This window comes from Ischnura elegans, chromosome 1 (assembly GCF_921293095.1).
Source record: "Ischnura elegans chromosome 1, ioIscEleg1.1, whole genome shotgun sequence".
NCBI classification, from domain to species: Eukaryota; Metazoa; Arthropoda; class Insecta; order Odonata; family Coenagrionidae; genus Ischnura; species Ischnura elegans.
The window spans coordinates 32792451-32810146 of NC_060246.1; the positions used below are offsets into that span (position 1 = coordinate 32792451).

At 40.2% G+C, this 17696-nt stretch overlaps 1 protein-coding gene across 9 annotated transcripts in view; it reads left to right on the forward strand.

Moving 5' to 3' along the window:
• LOC124158224 (protein NDRG3) overlaps nucleotides 1–17696 on the forward strand; it is a 131701-nt gene that overhangs the window by 53447 nt on the left and 60558 nt on the right. The window contains exon 1 of one of the 9 annotated variants that reach the window (XM_046533457.1): nucleotides 1627–2138. The exons of the other annotated variants lie outside the window; for them this stretch is intronic. The gene's annotated coding sequence lies outside the window, so the exon portion shown is untranslated. Of the gene's footprint in view, nucleotides 1–1626; nucleotides 2139–17696 lie in introns of those variants that run through there. 9 annotated transcript variants of the gene reach the window in all.

Below are 17696 nucleotides of genomic sequence, written 5' to 3' on the forward strand. Positions count from 1 at the left end.
CGGATGGGACATGACCTGAAATACATTGAGTGAATTTCTATTCTTTTGCTCCTCTCTGACTCATTGATTTTTTCATCTTGCGATGCTTCTCATTGTTATTGGTAATGGGCTTTTCCATTTAGAGCGAGGACTTTTGGGGATATAAAACGGGTTAATGTTTTCATTATTTCCTTTGTCAGTGGAGTATTTCCACTCAATATTGATGTTGGCTTCAGATGCGCTAACAATATTTAGCTTTTAATTTCGTCGGAGGAACTACCCTACCCCTAGACTTAACGGATTACTTAGTTCATTCGCCGAAATTAGCTCCGCCGACCTTAAACGATCCTCCACTTTCCCGAAAGAATAGAGGGAGGTAAGAGGCCTCGTCGGGGCCCTTTCCCCGTTTGATCTACTAGTTTCCTCATCTTCTTTATGCCTTTTCTCTAGTTCTATCCGTGTTCTCTTCATTTTAATTGGTTGACTCAAGAAAAGTAAGGGCTTGTCGTTAATGTCTCAATTTTAATATTTTAACTTTTTATTCGAAACAGCTTCGGCTGAGGCATAGGCAAATCATCAATATCTACTCTTCGCAACGTCATCCAGGCTCCATAGATGTGGTAGTATTACTACCGAATAATTTCTTTTTTAATTAAAATATATTTAACCTTGTGCTATAAGAATATTTTTCGTTTAAAGTAAAATGGTATAATTTCGTTTTTTCTCGATACATTTATTTCGAAGCAAGTTCGTTTGATGCAGCGTGCGCCTGCTGCGAGGAGGCAAAAGCCCACACGGACTGGCAGAAACCTGCTAACACGAATGGAATTTTGCTGAGTTTTATTAATTAGTCGCTGTCGCCGAGTTCAGAACAAACGCTGATTTGTAAGGGCGACGTTTCGCCGAGGAGAAACCTTTTGGATGCGTGACCGTAGGGTTCGTATTCAAGTGCCTAAGAACACAAAAAAATCCAGTGGAGACGCAAATTTTTTCATCCCGAAAAAACGAAGAGAAGGAAAAGAAACTCGCTCGATACCGCTCAATTGCCCTGGCGCTTATATTTTTCTCCGCCGCGTTATAGGTGTCCCGTGTCGCTGGGCCTGCCCCTTCAAATTTAATGCGAGCATTTCCAATCCGTCCTTCGCGGTTCTCCCGCCGGAGTCGACGCACTCTCGGGCCGGCCTCGCTTGCTCCCGCCGCCCGGTGGGGCGTATCCGAGGCGGGGATGGCGAGAGGGGAAGGAGGCTTTCCCCAAATCGATATCCCTCTCCTCTCGGGTCCTCCTCGACTCCCGCCTCGTGCTCACACTCTCGGGCCCCACCCACCCTTCTCCCCCCCCACACACATTCACACGGCTCCCACTGCCTCCCCACCCGCCCTACTCGCATTCCTCCCACCCCAATGAAGGGACGTCGTGTTCGCCCCATCCCACGGGCAACCTGGCACTGAAATGCTCGTCCCACCCCCGCCGAGGTGAGGAGAGTTAGTAGGGTGGGATAGGGGTTTTCCAGGCTGCTCCGTTTGAGTTCTGGGACCCCCGCGAGGGCGGAATGGTTTGGTGGGGCGTTCGAGGGGGTTTTCGTAGGGGAGGGGCGCCTCCCCTCCGCCCCCATCCCACGGGTGGCGCCCCGGTCCTCTGTCGAAGGAACCTTTCACTCCGTGCCCTCACCCACCCACGCGCCTCTGCATACTTCTCTCTCTCCATCTCCGTTCATCTTCCTCTCTCTCTCTCTCCATCTCTCTTACGCACTCCTCGCATACACATCACTCTTGCCAACTTTTTTATTCCCTTCTCTACACCGCCACACCCTTCCGCCCCCTTTGCGATTCGTCGTTTGGACCTTTCCCACCCTCATACACTCGCATCCCAATTAAACGTTGCCCATCGCCCGGCCCTTTCCGTCGCCGGATAAGTTTTCTCGACCCGGCCGCTTTCCCCGGAGTGTCCGCTCACTCCATTTACCCCTTGTGGCCCTCCGATATCCACTCGAAAAAAAGGTGGCTGTGGAGGAGGTGGGGGATCCGCTTCGGAAAAGTTATTTGTCGCTGTCTCCGAGGCGGCGAGAAGAGAGGGTGCGAAGCCACGGGGGGTCGTTTCCGGCGTCCTATCGAGATTTTTGGTGAAGTGTTCCGTCGAGGAGGAGTCCCTGCGAATCCAGGTAATGTGGCTGTCTGCCAATGGCTTTTTATGCGCCTAGTGGCCCTGCTAGCGTGTGTGCCTCCATACGTAGTGATTTTTGTGATCGAACATCGACGGGGGTGTGTACGTATAAATATTTGACTTTTATTCGTAAATTTGTGTTGCTACTGCCTTCGTGAAACTTTTGTGAACAAGTGATTTTTATTTCGGAGAAATTGTTCCTCTTTCAAAATCAATTGGGCTAGTTCACATGATTGAAAGACAATTTTTGGACTTAAGTTTTGAAAACGAATTTGCAAATTTTCGGTCCTCTGGTTGCGGTGTACTTTTTTCTGTCTCTAAAAAGCAGCGTCCATATTTTCTTATTTATAATGGTTTATTTGCGTGTAAATTTTTAGAGCTCGATATCGAATGTGATAGGTCCGAGAGATTTTTTCTTCGCAGATGATTCTTGTCTTCGTTTATTTTTTTCTTTGTTAATTTAGGGAGTGTTCTTACTCTAAGTAATTTAATATATTGCTGTACCTACTTAACTTTCGATTTTTCCCCGTGCTCTCACCAAAATTGGTAATAGAATCTGTTTTGATGTTTGTCAATGTTCCCGTTTCTTATCATTTCGTATAAATATTTTTTATTGTATCCCTATTTTTAGTATGGTTATTTTCTGTTTTGTTAAGTGAGATTGAATTATTATAATTTTGAAGGATGTTAGTGATTATTGTCGGTGTCTTATCGTGTCAGTTTATGTAAGTGCGAAGATATTTTTAAAGTGGAATTCGTGATTAACTGTTTTGTTATATTTCAATCAATATATTATTTTGGTTAGTTGATATTCAAATCAAAATTCATTCAATGAAAAATAATTTATAATTGTACGAATGTGCAATTGTCAATATTTTGTACATTTTGTACATTCAGTGAGTATTTCGTTTACCTGCCGTTGAAGTAGGGTGATGTTAATAGTTTGATGGACATGAAACAAAAAAGTTTTAGGTTTCGAACATTAAAAAGGTGGTCATCAATTTTCATATATATTGTTTCCTTAACCAAATGAAGTGTTTAAGTTGAATACATTTGCAGGAGACCGTATAATGCGGCTAAATTTGGCCACTAGAATTCTTTTATCTGCCCGAGTGTCATTTACATTTCATTATTTTTGGGTCTTTTATTCATGACATTCTTGATATGTTTTATTCATGGCATTATTTACTACGTCCATCATATTTTTTTATCAGCACCATTTCTTTCTTGTTCAATATTTTGTCGGACAGTGATCATTATCTTAGGTTTATTTTCTACTCTTGGGTATATTTGATCATCTTGATTTGTGGCACCGTTGGTGGATGGCAAAGTATTTTGTTACCAAATGTTAGGAATTGCGTGGCACAATTGGTCTGAAGCTGGTCTCTGTAATTCATATGTGTACTTGGAACACCCGTCGCTTTTTTGTATTTGGTTAGTCAAGTCTGTAAATACTAATCTTCATAATTAAAGAAAATTGTTTTTCATGTATATTGCCGCTGACCAAATCGGAGCACAGATAAAGTGATAACAATTTTTTCAATGTGTATTTGTTTGCTGGCCAGATAAATCCAACAGTCTTTGCAAAACTTTTCATGTCTCAAGGGAATCTCTCTCTTAATGCTTTGAAAATGTATTGTTTTTTACGCTAAGGTATACTTACTCATTTAGATACACCATTTTTCTCTATAATGTGCATTAAATGCGTATGTGTGACTTCAACATTCGCTACCTTCAATAGTTTTGAAATACTTTTCAGCGTGTATTTGTGTTTCTCTTAGTTTTCACTCTTTGGCTTAGGAAAATTTTCTCTGGAAAATCAGGGAATTTCTGTATCTGCTATTGAGTTTCGCTAATTCGCGCTAAAAATGCTTTTTTTCCTGAGACGCAACTTTATGAGAGCAAGTATTTTATTTGTTTCATTATGTATTTCGGATATTGGCCATTTACAGCGCATAGCGAACTATTTTTATCGAGGGTAATTCCCTGAGTTTTCATACTTCGTAAGTTTGTATTTGTAATAAATTAATGTTACTTCAGGGAGACTTCTTGGTAATCTTTCTCTGATTTCACGTGCGAATTTTTTTGTTCATACTTTTCTTTTTTGTTTACGTTTAAATTGCCATTTAATGCCCTGGGTTTAATTTACGGTGAAATTTAACTGTCCGGACTGCTGATTTCCCACATCTGCTGAAAACTTCTGACTAGGCGTAGCTTAATGGAAATACTATGACAAATTTTTGCATAGAAACTGCTGTGTTCTAGGCGTCTTAATTTTTTTGTTTATAAATAATTTTTCTATAGGTAAACTTTATTGAATTGTAACGAAACAATCATCCCATAGTGGAACACCGACAGTTGGGTGATGTGGAAGTTCGAAAATGGCCGACTCTATGTTCAACTGCTCCTCCCAAATCGCCATCAAATATTACTCCACTGCAAGCAATAGTAACATAGTTCAGCACACCCCTGCATCCCGTCAAAGTTAAACAAAACTCGTTCTCACTGCTCCCAACGCACGCCTCTGACGCCTTCTCCTTAAAACTTTTCCAGTTGAAATTCTCCCATTCTCTCCAACTTCAAACTTACCGCCCATTAATTTCCCGCTTGTGCCTGTGTGACATATAATCGTGCCCTACGACCTCAGCTACATCTTCAATGGTACCCACCCTCATGACGTATCCTCCGTAACAATCGGGAGTCCCAATGACTCATTGTAACCACGGAACTTGCTTCTCATCTTTTTGATTGTTATGCTCTATATTCCAATTTATTTTCTTCTGGCCTGCAAGTCTCCATGAATGGGATAAGGAGATAAGGGACCAATTGTAATCTCCTCCCTCGTCTTTGATAGTCTTCTGCAATTTTCGCTAGCCATTATTTCATTCCCATTACTTGAGAATTAACCATATCAATGGTTCCCTTCCAATTGCTAATATGCGAGTTGCTACATGTCGCGTTCATTGGTATTCCCTTATAAATGTGTGTTTTATGTTTATGTCGCCCTTTTTTGACCTTAGGGATCTTCTCTTTACCGCCATGTCGTATGAATTGTTTGCTTGGGAGGGCTTCTTTCACTCCAGGGCTTAATGCTTTACGCCACTCCTGTCTTGCTGCCCTTCCCCTGATTACTTCTCATGTGAACCCTTCTTATGTAATCAATCACCCTTTGTATCCTTCCGCTTCGCAAATGCCAACCCTCTTTCCTTTCTTGCCGAGGAAGTCAGCCAGAAATTGTCGATAATTTCCCTTTTTGGCAGTTAAAGATTATCCATTTTTTTGTCTTGTCTTTCACGTTTATTAAAATGTTTTGTTGAATGCCCTTAGCATATCTTAATAAAGTTCGGAAAATTTTATACGTGGAAAATTGAAAATTTTATATCGTGATCTCGAAGCATTATTTGATTTTCAATTTTATGAGATGTGCAGTTATTACCAAAGAGAAACAGCCGCGAATATGCAGCTCCAATTGCCTCATGAAACTATCAAATCATAGTTTTTATATGTTGTTGCCACGATGCAGAATATCCTCTCGAAGACAAAGTTAAAATTTCCTGTCCTGCTTTTACAATGAATTGGTTATTACCTGAATTTTCCGGTGGAGAACCGACCAAACTGGTCAAGTGTGCAACAGGTATAAAATTTAATTGTTTATGGGATATCATTAGGTTTTTATTGCAGTGAATTCAGCGCACGGATTGAGGACATGTAAATTTCTAGCGCGGATAAGAACGAGAGATTTTTGAGATTAACGTTTTGGACCATAGTGTGCAATCATATTGCCTACTTACATTTGCTAGTAAATGGGTTTATGTAGTGTGTGATTATACTTCGATACAGGGTGGTATATTTACCCTTTATATCTTTTGTATTTTGCTCTTTGCTTTCCATGAGTCTCTTTTTTTTATCTTAAAAAATTGTGGGACATTTAGAAATGTTAAAATATATTTTTGATGTGGATTTCACGTATTATACTGTCTATCCTATGAATCTAACGAACGTTTCGGCGTTATAAGTGTGTTTTCCTCTGTTTGACAAGTTTTTTTTGCCATCTGTTCGGTTAATCCCTGGTTTTCAAAACGATTAGCGAATCTGTGTCCTGATGAGCAGGGTTGTATTTATTCGTTCTTTTCTTTTTGATACATAAGTCCTAGATAGTTGTAGATTTTAATGGCACTCTTGGCATACGAAATTTTGCAAATATATTTCGTAATTAAGGAAATTATTGCCGGTGAGTGCATCTGAATTGTCAGAAGTTTTATGTATGAGATGCGCCGAAAATCTTGCAAGCTCAATCCCTTCAGTTGTTTAAATGTACTTCTATTGATTCTTAAACCCTTGCGCTTTATAGACGAATCTAGCTCGTCATGAACTTCCGATGCGAAATTGCACAATGATGAGTATAGATCGTCATCAGATTTTCATTATTTTAGTTCTATTTAGGGGAACAATATAAATTTTGAAAGTTAAATTATGTTAAAACATCCATAAGGTACATAAAGAATTCGCATTTCATGAAATATTTTTTTTTGAAAATTGGAAGGAATAAAATAATTATATACGAGTAGCGATTGCCCTGTTCTCATTGTGTAGTAATCACCTTTTATTTCACTGTTCCACGTTGATTAGAAACCACAAAACGTAATTTCATTACCTACCATTCCTTTTAAAGAGAACCGCAGGAAAAGTAAATAGGTGATAGGAGCACGATATAAGAAAAGAAATTGAATTGGAAGAGGTGAACCAATGAATACAATAATTTCTGTCGAGGGTTTCTGAATTGTTGCGCAATTTAGTGTTCCATGATATGCATTTTGGCTCTGCTGATCCGCAACTTCTCCAAAGTCGCTTCTCGGACTGTCCCACGCTCATGAGTTCTTTCCTTCCCTCACTGGCAGTCGTGCTTCGGGCACATCCCTCAGGGGCTTGACTGCAAGTGTGCTTGAAATTCGAATTTCAATGCGTGGGTGGGGGAGGGGAGTGCGGCCACCTGCCGTCACCCGATCCCCGTCGCACCTGCTCCTTCCGCCCGGCCGCTCCCTGCACCCGTGCCCACCGACACAAACCCCCTCGCCCAACTGAATTTTCCCTTCCCTCCACCGGCCTGATCTCCCCCATCCTCCCTTGGCATCCTCCGTGCACCCGGTGTCGACACTTCTTCGCATATCCAGACCATGTCCTCTCTCAACACATCATATCACCTCGTCATATTCTCACCTTAATCATCATCTCCTCCCAAATTATATTTTAACCTCTTTCAATGGCCTCTGTTACATTTCCAAATAGCGTTATGATTGAGTAAAGCTGAAATACGATTTCTTAAGTGATTTGATGCTGATCACATCTTTCATTGTGCAATTATTTTGTCGTAGTAATTTTATTTCTTATTTGTTATTATTATTCGTTGTAAACCGTAGTTGTGATGTAGCGTTTCTTTAAATTACTAGCACATGGATGGAAATTTCCTTTTCTCTTTTTTTCTGCTTTTTATCGATGCCCACGTAGGTATACTATTTTACTGCAAGGCCTTCCGAATTCAGCGGTGTTATATACCAAAGTAAGTCTCTACTTGTTTTGTTACTTAAATTATAGTCGTGATATTTGTTGTGGGGATAGCCTTAGTTATGGAAGGATTTTACGTTAGGGGTAAATAGTCTTTAGTCACAGGAGCTTGACGAATAATTTTTGTATGAAAATAATCTAGGGGTGTGTTTAAGTCATTATTGCAGCCCATGCAAACGTGAGTCTTTGATGTACGAAAATATTATTAGAGGGCGTATATATTGCTCGTAACTATATTTAATTGGCTTAACATTCCTTTAAAAATATTTTCGTAGGACATTGTTGGTTGAATATATATTTTTTATGCATTTGCAACGGTTGAGAGAAATAATGAAAAACGGATTATAACTTAATATTTATTTCTGTAGTAACGGTCCTATTAATAGCATATTTATTATAAATAACATTACTTTATGGTTTGGATTAACGTATTGGAATTCGTAATCGATTATTTTTATATTGGAGAGAGGATATACCCTTTAACGACAGTGGGGAATAAATTAGTGGTGAATTGGCCCCTTACTTTAGATAGGGGCAGAATTATTAAATGGACTTGCCTCCTCCTCCTCCAACGTCACTTTTATTCGAAAATACGATCGAAGCGAGCGAATAATTGAAGGCAGGCGGGAGGCGTGGGGGTGGTTATCCATTATTTTCTTTCATGTTAGACGGTGTGTGTTAGACAGTGACAGACATTTGGAGAATCCAGGTAATAATTCTAATGAAGTTTTTAAATAAATTCTAATAATTTCTTTATCGTATCTTTAAGAAATGAGGAAACAGAAGTTTGTTTAATTAAAAAATGTTTTGCTTTTTGCTGGTAACTTCTTGTCGATGTTTTATAAACCCTTAATTCCCTTTCCTAACTTGCCTTACCACTTAACTTTTCTGAAAGTTTTATTTTCTCCAGCGCTTACTTTAGGCGACCCCACGATCTTTCCCAGGGTGCACCGCCGCCCAGTGAAAAACCGTACCCTGTCACTCTCTCTCTCTCTCTTCCTCTCTCTCCCAACTTCCTCTCCGCTCTCTCTCTTGCGCGGTCTCAAACATTAATTCTGCCGGTCGCTCGCTCGGTGCCACTCCGTATATTCCGAGACTCGGTTGTCCGTCTTGCCCGCCCGCTCTTGCCCCGCGGCGGGAGGGGCAGACCTTCACGGTCTTGCTCTCGCGCACTCCCGAGGAGCAGCGGTCGCTTTTTGCCGCCTTTGGCAGTGCCAATTTTTCAGACGTGTTTTACGGCCGCCGCGAGTACTCGCGCCTTCTCCCCCTTCCCCCCTTCGCCCGTTTCCGCGTGTTATTCCCACCTTCCAACCGCAGCCGCTCTCCTTCTTACCCTCTGCCCGACTCGCAAGGATATATACCCCTCCCACCAAGGATACACCCCATGTTTCGTGCGCCGTGCCTCGCGCCGCCCTTCCCACCCCACCGCCCCCCTACGTCTCCCGCCCGCCCTGGCTGTGTCTTCTATTATTCCTTCGCTTCGATCGTATTTTGGAATAAAAAATGACGTTGGAGGAGGAGGCGAGTCCATTTTGCAATTCTGCCCTTTTCTCATGTAAGAAGTCAGCCCGACTCTCCTCCTCTTATTTATTCTCCGCTGTCGTGACGGGGCAAATTGTGTCTCCACTACCTGCTTATTATCGTTAGACTCGGCCACCATCGTGCAGGAGTTAAAGCTGTGGTTATTATTTCTCAGTGTTTTCTTTCATATTGTGCAGTTTATGTTTGCTTTTGTGTCTATAACTCACTTGGCGAATACAGGGAAAATGTATATTATGTCTTTCTTTTTGGCTCCTAGTGAAAAATTGATCAGGAAACCCTGGCTCTGTACTACCAGAAAACTTTTTTCCGGGGCAAAAAGTTTCCCTTGTGAAATAGCTGTCATTTATCGTGATTGATGGAATAACTTATTCGTCGCAATGTGTATTGATCGACTCTATTTCTTATTAAATATACAGATCGGAATTTGTTCTTTTATATTTCTTGGAAAGCGCTAAAAATTCTGCGGAAAATGATTTCGCCAAGAAGGAGATGGCTTGTCCGTCTGGAATTATTTTTTGGCATCTGTTTAGTCCTCTTCGTAGGAAACCAACTGGAAGTGTCGAGAACTTTCCGAGTCATTCGGAGACAAACATTCATTGTTTCCGGCAATAGGATTTCGTACGCTAGAAACCATTTAGCTTTTTCATAAGGTAGCGTAACCGGTTTCACTATATTCTGCCATTTCCACTTTCCAGGCCACGGCCATGGAAAATGAAGATCGACGGCAGTAGATACGTTTAGAGCCTTCTAAGTTTCCTCTCTTTGGAACAGCTCTAATTAGTTGCCATGTTTCGGATTACGTCGCTTGGTGAAAACATAGAAGCAAAATAGCGAGGTTGTTAGTTTATGAATTGGAATTCTGCGTAATTATTCTTATAATATGTTTCACAAGTAAATTATACTTTGTGCAATTCACGAATTCACTCTTACGCAATTATAGTTGTGTAATTTTGTTTCAGCTCTTGCACTATAATATTAGTCTTCTCTTCTAACAAGCTGTGTATGACGGCCCAATTTCGTCCGTAGTCGTTTAAATCGTTGAATATTGAGTCTTCTTATTACACCGTAGTCGCAATCACCTCATGTTATTTTTGGAAACTTAATAGTTTAAGCGTTGATTATGTCTTAACAACATTTGTTATCTTAAAAGTCAATAATATTGTATCAGGGATTTGTAGAAGAACGCGTTTAAAAAAATCTCTAATTAGCTGTATGTAGGCCAATCCGCATATATATAAAGCTTATGTGTTTACAAAGGTACATTCGAAGTAATTGATTTTATTAATGCTTACCGCGTATTCTTTGGATTAAATAAATGGAGTTGCTTGCTTTTCTATAGAGAATCTTTATAATGCATTTCGCAACGAATTCAGTTGCTTCTTCGTGTGGTCAACGAGCTCAATTAGTCGTCGTGATCGTCGATCAGTTTGCTTACATTAGATCACAATCTCCTCCGTCTGCGTAATGTGGGGCGTGCCCTTGATTTATTGGGAATCCGATGGACGGGCCTTTTGACGGGTTTACGCCACTGAACCCTTGACTGACCGATCAAATGTTAAACTCGCTCTCTCGTTCGCGTCGGCTTGACTGGAATCCATTTTGGCTTTATGCTATCTGGGGCAGCGCTCTTGCATAAGCTTGATCATTCCGATCAGAGAACCTCTTTTCCCCCCTCCTCCGCGCTAGCATTTGCGCTCCGATCTGCATGTTTGCCCTTCCCGCATTGTAGGTGAATTGCGGGTATCAATTGCTCAATTGGTATGATTTTCTGAACATGCTGCCTCTGATGAAAATGTCTTTTGGCTATTTACACCGGCAGTTGAGCAACTCAAATGGCCATTTCTTCGCCGGAATCGTTCACTTATTGTGCATCATGAATATTTAGGCCCTTTGTCTGGTTGAGTCTACTTGAGAAATATATGAAGCAATAGAATGTCGTTGCTGCGCAATTTGTACGCTCGTCCTTTTGCCACTTTTATTATTTTCATTGCTTGATTATTTGACACTCTTGACTAGAGAAGTGGCTTATTTTATGAGTCAAGATCCATGTTCACGTAAAAAAGGAAAGTTCCTAATTTCAATATTTAGCAAATTGATTAGCGAGGGATAAATCTAACTTATGGGAGGTGAAAATAACTTCATTTAATCGAGAAATGTGCTGAATTGCATGCATTGTGATACATGAAACGTATAAACATGCATATTAAATATGTATGTTATCAAATGCATTTGAGAACGCCACTAATTGCAGTCTGCAAATTTGAATACCATTTCGTAGATCCAGGTTATGATAGATAATTGAGCACTTGCTGAAATATTGTTGAATAATCTTCAAAATGCCACGTGGGATTACAATAAAGTTAAACAATATGTCCGTAACTTCTGGAATGAGAAATGAATGTGATATCTGTTTTCTGTAATATTGCTTCAACACTATTCTTCAACGCAATGAGTCGATTCCATGTAAAAAAAACCTCATTCATCGAATAGTTAAAGTGAACGAACAAAATTCACTGTGGAAGCATGTTGTTTCGAGAATGAGAAGCAAATGGTAGGTCTTTTCGTGGCACACGACCATTTTAGCGGGAAAGCCTTTCGCTGACGTTTCTTTGGGACAATATTATATCTACTGCCTGTGTAACCGCGCTGAAAATCAATGATTGTAGCTGTTTTTGTTTCTATAATTCAAGAGATTTTTTGAGTGCCTCCGTAGTCCATGTTTAATTTCGTGCATTACTGAAGTAATATTATAAATGGCATTTTATGTATATTATGCAAATAATGGACAGCGGATGGACTTTTTCTTGGAACAACTTACATCTCTACGTGCTATTCTAGTGCAGTTTTGTTTTTTTATTATATCGATGTAATCTATTGTTATTGTTGTGTATGTTATTTGAGATATATTATTGTGTTATACCGTCATTCTTTCTCACGTGGGACAGCGCAGTGTTCTTTTCTTGAGATGCTTTAGGTCAGATCAAAGCATTAGGGGAAGGTTCATCCGGACATCGCCTACGGTTGCTCACTAACTCAAGCTGAGCGTTGTGTTTTCCTCCCTCGCGTTTTCCAGCCCACCTACCCTAGCACTCTGACGAAGTGTATACTCGCCGCCTTATCTTACCCTTTCCGCTCCAACCCATCCCTCAAGCGCTCTTCGCCTCTTCCGTCTCCACAACCTTATCCCACGGAAAATAGCCCTCAACCTTTTTTTCCCATCAGCCCGCGTATATACCCGGAGGATCTCGGGAATGTGTGTCTTTCATTTCCTCTCTAATCCTCCTCCATATATTCTTTCATCTCCTTCGGTTTTCAAATATACCTTGGTTATTCGACGGTAACTCTTGGTTGGCGTTGAACCAAGGTGTGCGAAAATGTGGTATCGGCGTTAAAATTTGAACGAGCCAATGTTCCTATGGAAACGAGATTTATCTTTGTATTGGTTTTCAGCATGATATCAATGCCGTGCAAATTACCTTCTTAAGCCTTTTGTATTGCTCGAGCCGATTGGTGTACAATGTCCTTAGCTAATTTGTAATCGTAACATAGGAGTAAATTTAGGCAAAGTTAATACTATTGGAGATTTTTCACATACAATTAGATTATCAGGACTAAAGATTTCTCTTTGACGATGTTGAACGGAAACTAGAGTGTTGATGGTAAAGTCTATTATGTCCATGTCAGAGATTTTAGCCGTTTTTGATGTGTGCAGCAATGTGCGTGCAGCCAAAATAATATCTTATGAGTACACTATATTGTGTCAATAGTTTTTAATACACGCGAAATAATGATTTGGAATCTCTATAAACCAATTCCATTATATTTTCGCTCAGCGGCTCATGATTCGACCGACTTGCTTCTCTCAGTAGCTACAAACTTCTTCCGCATGTATATTTATTATTGGGTTTTTTCTTTGCTGCATAATATGGATTTTATAACGCGTAATGAAGAGGCGTTGGATTTGAAACCTGACGAGAACTTCGTAGTTTATCTTTGATTTGACTCAGTAAGTCCATAGCTGTTATTTGTTTTTTTCTGTCATCGTTCATGTCTCTGACCGTGTGCGTACACGAGTGTGAGTCACGTGATAAGCTGCTCACATAGTTTCTTGGGGCTTTTTCATTATATATAATGTTGATGACGTCAGAAATACTCAGACTGGTTATCTGACCAGTAATTTTATGTATTTTAATCGAATTCATGCTCGGTATGTATAGTGTGTCTGACAGAATTTCATGAAATGTATTATTTTCTTGGGAAGATAAGAGATGTGCTCGTTGCATATTAGTTTACTTTAAATTTTCCCCTTTATTATTTGGCCTACAGCGATTCCCGCAGGCCCACAAGCTGAAGAACATTTGTAGTTTTCTCTAGTTTTTAATTAGCGAAGTTATGGGGTACCTTTCCCGAGTTTGCAGACTCCTCCGAGGGTAATATCGGAAGTTGTGTGCACCGCGATCTTGTTCCCTGGGTCGCTCTCTGGGAATTTCGTCGCCGACCCCCGCACAATCCTGCATATCCCTTCTTCTCGCTTCCTTTTCTCCCACCCCCCCCTTCCCCACACATCGCCGATTTCCCTCCGAGAAGGCAAACCTTTCAGAAGCGCGGCGAAGACTTTTTTACGTTATTTTTTCTTGGTGTAGCGGGATAAAATCTCTCTCGTATTCGGCTTGCGTGCCTGTTTATCAGGATCTCTTGAACCATGCAGCTATGTAGAGTTGAATTTTGAGAGTGTGTTATAGACTTGGAGACGAAGAGCGTGTTGGTGCACGGCGAGTTTCAAAAGTGGGAAGCTTATTGAATCTTTGGAGAAAAAAATACGATCGTAGCCATATTTTTTTTGCTATGTTCTCAGCTCGATCAAAGTCGATTGTTGTTCTTAATGCATTGATTTGAGTTGATCTGAGTTCAACTTATTCTTTTGAGTTTTGTGAAGGGATGATTTTCGCTTTCTATCATTGCTGGATTTTGACTATTGCATAAGGTAATGATAGGATCAGTACGTCGTAATATAAAACATTACATGATTTTTAATATATAGTATTGGCCATTATGCTTTCGAAAATTTTTTAACCCCGTGAGTTACCTTCTCGTAGGGTATCTGCCCTAAGATGTGTGCTTCATACTTCATCATAGTATTTCTTTGCCACATCTTTATATTTATTCTACATTTTTGGAATTACGGCATAACCCATAGTTCAGAGTGTGTCATGGTCGTGTGTACAATTATTACCTCCTCGATTTAGGATCTGCATAAATTAACCGTTAGCCACCTCCTGAATTTCGTTATGATTTTTTTTTGTCTCCTGAGCCCCTTGATTCTTTCGCTCGTAATTACTCGATCCTGATCGATCTGATGTATCCTCCCCACAGTTTGGAATCTGGTTTTAATTTTATCCTGAGACCTTCATAATATCTATTTGTAGGTAGTAAACACAATTTCATCTCTTGTTTTCTTCTTTTCTTACATTTTCATCGAAAATGGATGAATTATCCTCAAAACAAACATCTGATTAATAATCTCGGCGTTTATTACGTGGAAAGGCATAGATCAAGAGGACATCCTTCGGCAATAAATTCTTCAAGATGGTGTTTAAAATCCAGTTTGTTTTCTTCGCTCTTGGAGCTGCAACTTTTTGTGCCTCTGGGGGTGGCTGTCCGCCGCTCCCTTGACATCGCGTCAGTCACCGAAGAGTGATAGAGGAAGAGAGAGAGCGCTAGGCCTTCTTGGGGGTTCCCGGGAAATTTATTTGTTGCATCCGTTCTTGGAAAGGATTGCTTTGGTTCCTGTGAAAGCCATGCTTGTGGACATTGGGGACGGAGAAATTTGTGTTTGGGATGATAGTGAGAGGAATGAGGGGGAAAAATAAGGGTTTCCACTTTCCAGCGCTCTTAGTTGTTTCTAAGAAACGATATTTAGTGCCTGTCCCTGATATTCCGTATCAGTCCTGCCCACTGAAGCATGCAGCGTTGGGTTTTGGTGGTGAAAATGGTCTCGTACTTCTTCTCTCATTCCTTTCTGTAATTCGTGTAAAATTTATACATCAGGTCTATATGGGTGTACAACTTACTGATAAAATTTGTGAATCAGTATATCTTCCACCCATGCCGTTGAACTCGGAAGTTCGTGATGTAATTTTATATTCTTTCATTAAGTGAATAAAATTAGTTTCAAAGGTGGTATAATTCTTCGTAAAATATTAAGGGTATACCTACTTTACGAATTTATGCGGGCATGTTATTTATAGTTAAGGTGAAACTATGGTTAAATTTCGACTGCTTTGGTTACGGATTATAGAATTTATAATCAAGGGATTACCTTGTGTTATCGGATAATAAATTATAGTGAGAGATATCATTTAAATGCCTATGGATTTCCATTTGATCATTTTAAAATGTGACTCCTTTTACCTGTCATTTGAAAACTTGTTTAATTATCTTAACTTTGGTTGGAACACAATGGTTGTGCATTGACGTAAATTGAAAAAGTATAGAGTCACTTCTATATCCTAGTGGCTATCAAATATATTTTCAGTTCGTTATCGAAATCGTTATTTATTTGATTCAATGAAATTCATTTTGCGTAAAGTGTGCCAGCTTTGTTTTTTGAGCGTAGTTTTTCTGGGTATTATTTGAACCTCAATTTTTCCTTATCTTTATGCAATTTATTGAGTCATTGAAGATCTAGTGGTCAATCACGCATTATAAAACTATATCACTATATATTATGCTTGCAAATACGCGCTAATCACGGTTCAACATTTAAATAAAAACACAGTATGATAAGGAAGGTATTATTTGTTTCCTTAAGTATTACTAAAATTGGAATAGAACGTTCCAAGTTCCCAGTAGTCACATCTTCTATTTCTGTGTAAGTCAGCGTTCAGAATCTGTCTCCAATGGTCATGAAAATTCATTGTTTATTCTATTTTACCGTAATTTACGCGATAAATAACTTCAAACATTGTATGAAGGTAAGTATTTTTTGTCCTGTGGCATGAAAGCGTTCGAAAATTTCCCTAGTTGCCTGAGATTTGGGTGGCCTTGCGGTGGAGGCCCAGGCAGAGTTGATGGACCGGAGAATGGGACCGCGGATCTCTTAAAATCCGAATTCGGCGCAGTCCACTCCCACCTGGTCGCTCTCGTGCTCCTCCTGCTTCCTGCCTGGTCATTGTCATCTCCGAGATCCGCATAAAAAGACCACTTGGGAAGCCACAACGTGAATAATTTCGTACCATCTCACTGGAAATCGTGTAATATTTATCCAGCTCGTAGGATTCAACCCTTTCTTGTGTCCGCCCTCAAGCTTGCTCCCTGTCCCAATGCCCGCTTTTCCTCTGGAAAATAAATGCGGGGAAACCCGTTAGTTTCCGTGTTCTCCTCCTTCCTCCAATGCTCTGCAATTGTAGGCCGTGCTTTTGAGTCATCTCGTCTTTGCTTCGTCTCTTAGTTACGGCGTTGTTTTTCCTTAAATATCGCAATTCCAACGCCACAGTTAATTGTATTAGTTGCAGTTATCAGTAAACAACTTTTTGGAAATGCGTGAGTCCCTAAATGTCTACATCAGTTTGGGATAATTTTGAAAAAGTTAACAGTAAGCTTGAGTGAGATCACCTATTTCTCGCCCTCGTTTTTTGCTTCGGTATTAGTTTATGGTAAAAGTTATCACTCACAGTTACTCGAGAACTCACTGGAATTCATGTGTGCCCGAAGAATTTTTTTCTGAAAATCCACTTGTGGTTAAATGCTATGGACCAAGTTCGTAGGTTTTATAGTAGATATTGTTGAATAGGAAAACCAGAAATTACTCCAGTGAGAACTGGAATCCCTAGAAAATAAACTAGAGTGAAACCTGGTTGCCACGGTATCCGTCCGGGAATCATCACAAACTTGTACTCGTGTAATCAATATGAGTGTTGTTTCGAGTTTACTCAGTATTGATTCGAGTACTCGAGTAACAGTGAGTGATTAGTTTTGGCTTTACCCCACTTCGTACATCGATCGAAGCCGTAGCCTCATGCTTGAAATCGGGGATTTTGAGCCACGCAAGTTGTAGGGGCTGCGCCAAGCAGATAAGGTCACATGAAAACGCAGCTTAATTGTTTCTTCCAAGGGGACTCCATTAAAGGAGGCCCAAGAACATCGCTGTTAAGAGTTATATCTGTTGGCGTTTCGCTTGCATTTTATTCGACGGCGCCATTAGGGCAGCTGTATCTCGTTCAGTTTGACTTTCGCCTTAAACCGTTGTGAAAGTTGTCTAATTTAGTTGATAATAGTCTCGCATACGTCAAATGTGTGGTTTGTATGATTTATTGACTCAGACATACAACTGCCGTGTATTTCCTTGTGAAAAGTGGATATAAGTAGATGAGTGGTAGGGATTTGCGATTTTGAAGATAGTAATGCCCGCGGAGCGACAGCAATTCTAGTTGCAGACTTGATAATCCTCTCG